Genomic DNA, 10,231 nt, shown 5'->3' with positions numbered 1-10,231 from the left:
ATCTCAGGAAGAATTTTAGTGAACCCAGATTCTTGCATCTTCCATAGAAACACTCTAAAATCATTAACTGAGATATCTATACCTTGTGACTAGCAGTAATATTTTACCAAGATTCATGCTTTACTACATGTATTCCCTAGTCAAAAATCATATATATACTGACTTCTTTACCTGTTGGGGGCAGTTCCCTCAGAGCTATTGAGAGGCTGCTTTTCAGGCTATAGTCCTCAGTAAGATCCCTAAATAAAACCAAAACCCACAGCTCTTACATTGTGCGTTTTCCTTTCAGTGGACAGCTTTTGATGAGCACGAAGGGACCAGAGCAGGCTTCTTTCCTTCTCCTGGACGCTATGAGGATCCAAAGCCATACTACCGCTAAGGGCCCCTTATGCCCATCTGCCTCCTTGGCAAGTCCGGACGACTCAGTAAGTCTCTCTTGTTCTCAGATCCCCCGTTTTGGTTGACGATCCTGAGTTTTATTCTGTGGTGGATAAAGAGGTACTTGACATAGTTGAAGGACACCGAGAAAGTCTTTGGTCATTTATAGGCAGTTATTATTTTAATAAAAATGCCTCTCTTCTAGAAGATTCATAGAAAGGACTTTTTGACAAGTACAGGTTTCTGATAACTTTCAGATCATACCACTGAACTGGATAAGAAATTACAGAGTTATAATGAAAACTCTGATGGCTTCATAAAACTGTTATCAGAAGATCAACAAGAATTAGTTATGTAAGGCTGAACGATAATTTTATGACTTTTTGCCTAAAATATTACTGGCTTTTCATCTTTGTTTTCCAGATATAAGGAAACATTTCCCCTTAAACTAATTATAGCTTACACCAATTTGGTAAATTATACTTTTGTAAACAGAACTGAAACCTTTACCTTTTTCTCTCTACCTGATCCCTCCAGAATTGGAAACTCTTAGTGAGCACTCTTATTTTCATGGTAATATGGTTATTTGCATAAGTTCAATAAGAATCTGTTCTTCTTAGACATAATTGGGAACATTGGTTATGTCACCGTGGCTTTGATTGGAATGATATATTTGAGAATATACACAAAATCAAATATGACCAGGCAGCTTCCAAGAACTAAGGTGGACTTTATGGAGCCATAAAGCCCCTTGGAAAAATAACCTGATACCTTGCTCACAGGGTTCCCAGCATCCTTACAAGGTGGATAAAGGAAGTCATTTCCTGGCAAATGCAAGAACCTCAAAATATTTGGGGGACCTCAAGAAGAGGGGAATGCACCCAAATCTGTAGGTACTGCAGGTAAAATCTGATGTCAAGTATTTGGCGTGGCTTTCTTTGCCTTGAGAGGCCTTTTAAAGTTCAATCTGAGATTCCTTATGAAAAGTTCCAGGAAAGCCAATTTAAAAGAGCCTATGATCAATTACACTTATGTAAGTAGTCAAACCAAGTTTATGGAAACCAGGCATATTTTGTGGAAAAATTTGTCTTAATTCAGCTCTATCTGATAAAAACGAGGGTTAATTTTAGAGAAAAAAAATGTTTCAGTGGCTATTAAGTTCTAGTGTTGTTAATTGACTTTGCATTTTGGTGTTTACTGCCTAAACTCACTTCCTAGGTGGCTCCTGGTAACTATGTTGCATTATTGTAAAGCTTAATTGAATTAGGAAAAACACATTCTAAGCTTGTTTTTGAAGCTTATCTATCTTTTATTTAAGGTAATTTATCTTTGGATGAAGATTAGATGCCCTATGACCTGCAACCAGGAGATTATGTGTATCAGAAAAGACATCATTTAAAGGACTCCCTCCAGCCTAGATGGAAGGGCCCTTATCATGTACTCTTAACTAGCTCATGTGCAGCGGGGGAAAAAAAAAAAAAAAAACCAGAAGGAAATTGGCTCTTGGATTCATATTTCTCACATTAGAGGGAACCCAGCACTGGACTGGTCTATAGAGAGGACTGCTGACCTCAAATTCACCTTAAAATAATGCTCAAACAGAGGAGAAATGACACCCATGCCAGGACCAGAAGATGACACCAGAAGTAGACAGCTATCCCAAGGTGCTGGACCTGACCCATATGATTATTTATAGCACTTTCTTGATTTCTTGGACATTTTGCCTATGAATAAAATGCTTTTCTATCATGGGCACGACCCTATGCAGAGCATAAAAATTAATCCAATTGTTGGGTTTATGGTCAATTATCTACATCTAGTACTTCTGGTTTACCTTGGTGGATTTCTCCTCTCCAAGGCTCTGATTACATGGTTCTTAGAAAATTAGTTTCGAAGAAAGAAGTTATAGTTCTATTCAGGACGCTATTGATATCATTAGATGAGATCCCCTCTTTTAGCCAGTCAATCCTACTTGCTATGACTCTGGCCATAAATATGAATTTTCTTTAAAAGTTACTCAAGCTAAATCAGAGCGATGAGCTAAGTTTCAGTCAAAAATCATAACCACCCATGTATTATGAGGGACTCTCTCTCAGTTATGGGATGGATACATACAGGCTACAGTCATTTAAGTTTAAAGACCCCCCTTATGTTAGAGCAATTAGATCATACTAAGGGTAATCAGCCTAATAACACTGGGAAATTGGGCTAGATCCCTTATAACAATTCCAGTATATCATTACCCTTAAAAATAGCAGTGGGTACGGAACAGACTGGATCAGACGACCGGGGATATACTTGGCTGCATCTAATGGAAATCCTTGGCTTAAATTCTTACTTATGACCTAAGTTACGCTAACTATGTTATATACTGTATTCTGCCTACTTTATAAGATTGTTGTTTCTTGTATTACCTAATGCATAACTGAGTCTCTGACAAAAATAATGATGACTAAGAGACTCAAAGTGGTTGGCCAAATATATAGTTCCATATAAGATTAAAATTATTATAATAGGGTAACTCTAGATGTGGGAAGAAGCAACAAGGGAGAATCATTTCCTGGACCGTAACAGACTGGTAAGGCCGGTGGCCCAGAGACTCTTATGGCTACCATTAACAAGATCCAGTCCTGTCATAGCAGATTGAGTGGCCTATCAAAGAAATCCTCACCTGACTTAGGAATTAGCCTTCACAGCACTGTGAGACAAATTGGTCATGAAATGCTTCCCACACCTTGGTCGAATTTATGACCAAAAGGGAGGACTGTAAAATAAAGAATGTTGCCCATCATCCTGTTCTACAAAGATTAAGTCATTAGCCACTTCAGTTCCAGAACGACAATACACCCTGAAAGGAATTCAGGACAAAAAACAGGGTGACGCACTCTGTGATCTGTAAGAATAGGCCCCTTAGATGAATAGATGTATATCTCGTGAAGAATTTTAATGAACTCAGATTCTTGCATCTTCCCACACATACAAACACTCTAAAGTCATTAACTGAGACATCTTTGTGACTAGCAGTAATCTTTTACCCACATGTGTGCTTGCCTGCATATACTCCCAAGCTAAAAAGCATATATATACTGGTTTCTTCCCCCTACCTCTTGGGGCAGTCTCCTTAGAGCTACTCAGAGAGTGTTTCCCAGGCTATAGTCCTCAGTAAGGTTCCTGAATGAAACCCAAACCCACAACCCTTACGTTGTGTGTTTTTCTTTCAGTCAACACATCTAAGGGATAGTCTACCAGATAAGACTGGTAGTTACTTTAAGCAGTATTTTCTAAACCTTAGTCATTTATATACATACTAACTTCATGATTTTTTTCCTATCAGGATACCACTACTACTATTTATCCAGTATTTTCCATAAATTGTCTTATACTTTTGTATAAATTAATTTTTTAAAAAGCTCATTGTTTGAGAATTCATGGTTTTGAAGGAATAATTATCTTTTTCTAATATGTAAATGTAAAACTGAAGAAATAATTGTGTTCCATCTAAAGTGATCTGTGTACCATTATTTTGGAAATGCTTTTCTAAAGGATAAAATCCTTCCACTGCTGTGAAAAAAGAAAAAGGTAGAATTGAGACTGAGTTTTAAAAGGCTAAAATATATTTGAAGAATAAGACTGTTGGTGAGAGATGAAATATATATATATATATACTTTGAGGTGCAATTTAAAATTCCTTTCTAAGGTTTTTCTAAAAATATTATCTATTCTTTTGCTTGTATTTTAATACTGTGTTTGAATAAACAGATTACCTACTTTCATAAACGGATTATCTTTTGCTTAGTTCTAATCACAGCAATGAAAATATCAAATATACTTGAAATAAACTGTCAAACCAAAAGAATGTTTATTATATGGGATATTTTATTTATGAAAACCTATATTGCAGCTTTGTGTTAATATTCAATATCAGCTTCATGGCAATTTTGAATTTTTGAAAACTCATCTTTTGCTTCTAACAAGTACAATATATATTAATATACTACAAAGTTCACTTTACCAAACAGCATTTCATCTATCCATAGATTAATCATGGCACCAAACACTTTTCCATACTGTATTTGACACAGAAATTGAGATACAGATAATTAAATCTGTTCCAACAACATGAACCAGAAGATTATTTGATAAAAACAAGAGACAGGGACTTCCCTGGTGGTCCAGTGGTTAAGACTTCACCTTCCAATGCAGGGAGTGAGGGCTCAATCCCTGGTCGTGGAGCTAAGATCCCACATGCCTTGCCACCAAAGAACCAAACGTAAAACAGAAGCAATATTGTAACAAAGTCAAAAAAAACTTAAAAAAAAAAAGAGACAGGGCTTCCCTGGTGGCGCAGTGGTTGAGAGTCCGGCTGCCGATGCAGGGGACACGGGTTCGTGCCCTGGTCCGGGAGAATCCCACATGCCGTGGAGTGGCTGGGCCCGTGAGCCATGGCCGCTGAGCCTGCGCGTCCGGAGCCTGTGCTCCGCAATGGGAGAGGCCACAACAGTGAGGGGCCCGCGTATCGCAAAAAAAAAAAAGAGAGACATTTCCTTATAGCAATACTATACAATAGAACTTTCTAGGATGATGGGGAAAGTTTGACATCTGCATGTGTAACAAGTAGCTACTGAATGGGAATTGGCATAATGTGATGTAGCCCATGCCCAAGGCATGAGCAATGATAGTCATATACAATCATTGCTCATGATGACCAAAATTAACCTGAATAACCAATAAATGTTTCATTATTTCTGTCCAGACCCCAGATTTATAGAACCAATGCTAACTTAATTTAGCCAGAGTCACATACCTGTCTCTTGCAGTAATGTTATTTTCAGACTTTCTAGTAGGCATAAATTCTATTTATTTTCTTTATTTCCACTTGGTAGTACTATAAAAATTGTAAAAGCAACTTGAGTTCATTCATTTGATAAATATTTATTGCAAGCTTATTCTTGGCAAGATCCTGGAGATGCAGTACTAGACAAGATAGAAATGGTTCCTGCCTTCATGAAACTTAGACTCTAGCTGGATGGGACTTGGTGGCATCATTAAGGTTCATCAATGAGAAAACAACCTTGTAGAAAGCATTGTCCAGATTGTTCAGAAACTAAGGTGTCCAGAACTCAGACATGTATGCTTAACTCCAGTACCCTTGTGGGAGGAAACTAATCTAAACCAGAAAGTGAGAATCTATTTACAAAATGTGTTTTATCTTTTTCCCTACTTTTCAAGTGATGATGCCTTTCCAAGGGTTAATTATACACCCCAGAAGATTTCAACTTGGTGAACCCCATTTCTTTCTTTTCTTTTTTCCTCCCTCCCTTCCTTCCTTTCTTTCTTTCTTTTTCTTTCTTTCTTTCTTTCTTTCTTTCTTTCTTTCTTTCTTTCTTTCTTTCTTTCTTTCTTTCTTTCTTTCTTTCTTCCTTCTTTCTTTCTTCCTTCTTTCTTTCCTTTCTTTCTTTCTTTCTTTCTTTCTTTCTTCCTTCGTTCCTTCCTTCCTTCCTTCCTTCTTTCTTTCTTTCTTTCTTTCTCTTTCTTTCTTTCTTTCTTCCTCTTTCTTTCCTTCCTTCTTTCTTCATTTATTCATACATATTGACTTTATACTCTGTGAGGAGAGTTTCTAAAATTATCATGAAGGTATTTTTTGTATAACGTTTTGATGGCTCCACCATGCAGGGTTAGAGAATTTATTGCTCTATATGTCAGTTGCCTTGGCATTTTGAGGCAAGTGAATAGAGAGGTTAAGGCTTGGATCTAGCCAAACATGTACTCTGTATCACAAATGGGTAATCTTAAATGATAGAATAGAGCCACCTGTCTACCTCAGATATACTAGTCAATTTGATGTGCAAGACCTATGCTTCATAGGCAGGGAAGTTACAATTTATAAAATAATAAGAGTTGGGGCTGGAAAGCCATCTTAAAATCTTTCTCCTGAAAGGCAATATGCAAAAATCCCAGGGCTAAGTAGACAATACGAACACTTGTAAACGGACGGCGGTGCGTAAGACCCCTGAGGCTAACCTGCTTGTATTCCTATCAAGCTAGCTCCTGGCTAGATTTGTTGCCTGTTAAAATCCATTAGCCAAACAAAATTAGGGGTGTTTCGTCTAGTAGGTGCTACTAAAGGCATACCTAGGACCTAAGATTTTTTTAGAGCCTATAAACATGTTTGAGACCCAAAAAAAAAAAAGTTTTGACTCCAAAACTTACAAAGTGTAACATACCAACCAATCAACTGCAATTCAACTATTTTGTAGCTAATTTAAATTATATTTAATTTGGGATATGGTTGATTTTAACATGCTTGATAGATTTGACGGGCCTAAAAGAGTAAGAATACCTAGAACTCCAGAAAAAAATGACAATGCCAAACTTTCTTCTTTGTCATCTTGAGTCACCAAGTTGCTAGTTTGCAAGCCCTGAATTATGTGCTGGTTGTCCAGACAAGAATGTCATATCTAGGGAGATCAAGTGAATTGGACAAGTTCCCATAGCTACACAGAGGCATGTCCCCAACTAGAACTTTCATCTCTGAGTCCTGCATGAGGGCTTTTGCACCCAGTGTCATCTACATCCGATTCATCGGGATACGTGTTAAAATGCATATTCATAGGCTCTACTGAATTAGAACCTCTAGGGTTCAAACCCAGGAATCTGCATTTTGTCCCACACAAAATGTATCATTTTACATTTCCAGGGACAGAGCTATTTAACTAGTCAGCTCTGGTCAGTTCATTGAGCCAATTTGTTTCCAGTGAGTTGATGAATTGTATTCAGTTGACTTGCTGGTATAACGTGGACACGAAAGTCTAAAAGTTGGGTTTTTTTTTTCTTTTAAATGGCCCTAAAATGGAGAAACAATAATGCTTAGATTTTTTCTTCAACTGTGACATTGGATCAAGTATTTCAAAGCTCTCTTGGAAGAAGAGCCTTGGACCTGCTGGTAAAAATACCAGGGGACAACTGTCATGGAGGGGAATTGTGGGCCAAGATGAAAATGCTGAAAGGTTCAGGGATAAGCCACTCACCCTTTTGGCCTCTGCCTTTTTGACTTTTTTTCCCTAAATACATTAGTTCAAACTGGTGAATGTACAAATGTATGGAATGTTCCAAATATGTAAGTACAGGCACTGTCCTAGGTGCTGAGGAATCCATGATGACCAAGACAGACACAGTCCTTGACTTAAATTTGCTTACAGTCTAGCTCAGAACAAGGTAAACAAGAGTTTAATCCCATTTCTGCCAGTAATAAGCTGTGTGACCTTGGGTAGGCTACTTCACCTTTCTGGATTTCCATTTTCTTATTTTAACCTCTAGCTCAGCATAGCCCCTATAGGAAGCACCAATGGCCTTAGAGAGTGGTGGGCTACCATCTACACTGACATTTCGTTGCTGCTTGTGCCTCTCTCTGTCTTCCTACCAGTCAATTTTTGTTTAATTCAGAGCTAGACCATGCCAGACCAGTGAAATGGCTGTCTTCTCCACACGACCCCACCCAGGGACCCCTGGGGCCAGTTACATCAACCTTTTCTCGAAATTTTCTCTCTAAATTAATTCATATGTGCTCTGGCTATGTGAGAGCGTCACATCCATTACCTCATGGGTGTGATGGCTCCAGCAAAGCCCCCAGGGAGCTGTGCAGCCCACTGCAACCTCCTCCAAGGGCTGTCCCTCTGCTGTGCCACCAGTCCATGAAAAGAAAAAAAATGACCCCAGAGTCCACTGATTCATTTCCAAAACAGCCCCAGGGCTAGAACAAACTGCGGTGGCTGACTGGTGGCAAGAGGGAGGTAGGATGCCACCACAGAAAAGAAACAGTGACCTTTGTGGATATTAAGGGAAAATATGCATTCTTCCAATTACAACGCTAATCAAGTCTGGCAAATTCTGATGGGGGCATTTTTATGAACATGTGAGGTTAATCTGGGCTTCCCCATTACTGAGTTAGTCCAGAATACACACTCTGGGTTATATACTGGGAGTAATAGTAACACATAATAGCTGTTGATTTAACCAGTATATGTGGAGCAACCATTATGTGCTTAGTATCATTGTGGGCATTGGGGATACAACGATGAACAAAGCAGTCTTTGCCTTCATGGTACATACATTCTAGTTCAGGGAGACAGAAAATAAAACCAAACTGATTAACAAAAAGCTATATATTGATATGACATAATTTCAGGTAATGATAAGTGCTATGAAGAAAAGGGAAGCAGGGCAGGGGATAGGAAATAAAGGAGAGGTGGCGGGGTGGGGGGGAGGAAAGACTTCTTGACTGAGGCAACATTTGAGTAGAAACTTAAATGAAGGTAGGGGATGATCTAGAGGCAGATATCTGAGGAAAGAACATCTCACACAAAGGAAAGAACATAACGAAATACCTGGCAGAGGCTGCTGTGTATTTTACACACATTATAAATATTTGCTGAATTAGTTCATACAGTATGAGACAGGTATTTCTACCAAACTTTGAGAAAACTGAGGTTCAGAGAGGTTAAGTGATGTATCCCGAGCCACACAGCAAGTTAAGTGACAGAGCTGTAAGGTGGCTCTACCTCAGTGCTGTCCCTTCCTATGTCTAATTGATCCTGGGATTAGTCATCCCTAAACTTCCCCTGAATCCCCCCACATAAGGCACACCACCTAAGTTTCTACCAGCTCTGAGTTCTGGAATTTGATGCAAATCCCTAGAGACAGAGCTTGGTATTAATACCTGACTCCCATAAAAGGTTAGATAAAGAGCCCCTGAGAAACCACCTGCAGGCTGTGCCCAAAGATGTTTGGGTCTGAAAGCGTCTGGAGGCATTGATGGAATTTGTCCTCATGGTACTGTGGGAGGTCAGCCTCTCCCAGGCACTTAGTTAGGCTGCTGCCGCCATTTCTTTCTTTCTGGGGAGAAATGGATGTCTGGGGGAGATGTCAGTTACACCCTCCCTGACTAAGGAAATGTGCAGAATGGAAAGACAGCCATTACCCCAGGCTGGCCATTGCGCCCTTAGCAACAACAACCATGTACACACTCACACACAAACACTGCACCAAAACAAGCAAAGGTCACTCTCTCTGGTCACTTCCAAGAATGATCTCAATTTTTCATAAAACAATGTTTATAAATTAGATGGAATTCCGGAGCAGTCCGGGAATAGAAATAACCATTTTATGAGGTTTACTGCCACTACATTATTGCTTTTCTGCCCTGAATGAGCAAAATAGTGTGCAGCCCGCCTCTTCCAGAGCCAAGCAAAGACCTTTTACAAAGGATCCAGCCAAGCAAGTCTGAATGGGGAGGTATCCTTGGTTCTAGTAGGGGCTTCCATTTACAGCCTTTTGACCAGAAGCACCTTGAAGTCAGGGGCTGTGCTCTATTCATTTTTCCATTCCAACACCAAGCAGAGTCCCTAGTACAACATAAATATCTAAGAAATGTTTTTGATTGTTGAATGAGTGAATATGTAACTGAATCAATGAATGAAAGAACAAATGAATAATTTGATCCCCAGGGCTAGTGCCAAAGAAAATGAAGATACTCAACAAGACTACAAACACTTTTGAGCCCTTGTTACATGTCCAAGCTTTGTTTGTGATGACACCGAAGAAGTAGCCCATGTTCTTCAACCTGCTTCCTGCTCTCACTGGCTTTTCCTTGGTCCCTCAGGGCTTCCATGCTGCTTGCCGTAACTCTTGACACAGGCTGCTCTTCAATCCTAACTCCAGAATATACTTTCCCTCTCTACCTGTAAAAATGTCCACTGTCTCAGTCCCCTGGATGTAACTGGCTGGCGTATTGATGAACTAAATGCCTTAGCTGAGTTCCCTCAGAAGCAGAGCTTGAGGCAAGGATTCGAGTGCA

Source organism: Delphinus delphis, chromosome 11 (assembly GCF_949987515.2).
Source record: "Delphinus delphis chromosome 11, mDelDel1.2, whole genome shotgun sequence".
Classification (NCBI taxonomy): domain Eukaryota; kingdom Metazoa; phylum Chordata; class Mammalia; order Artiodactyla; family Delphinidae; genus Delphinus; species Delphinus delphis.
Note: the sequence above shows the minus strand (reverse complement) of the source record.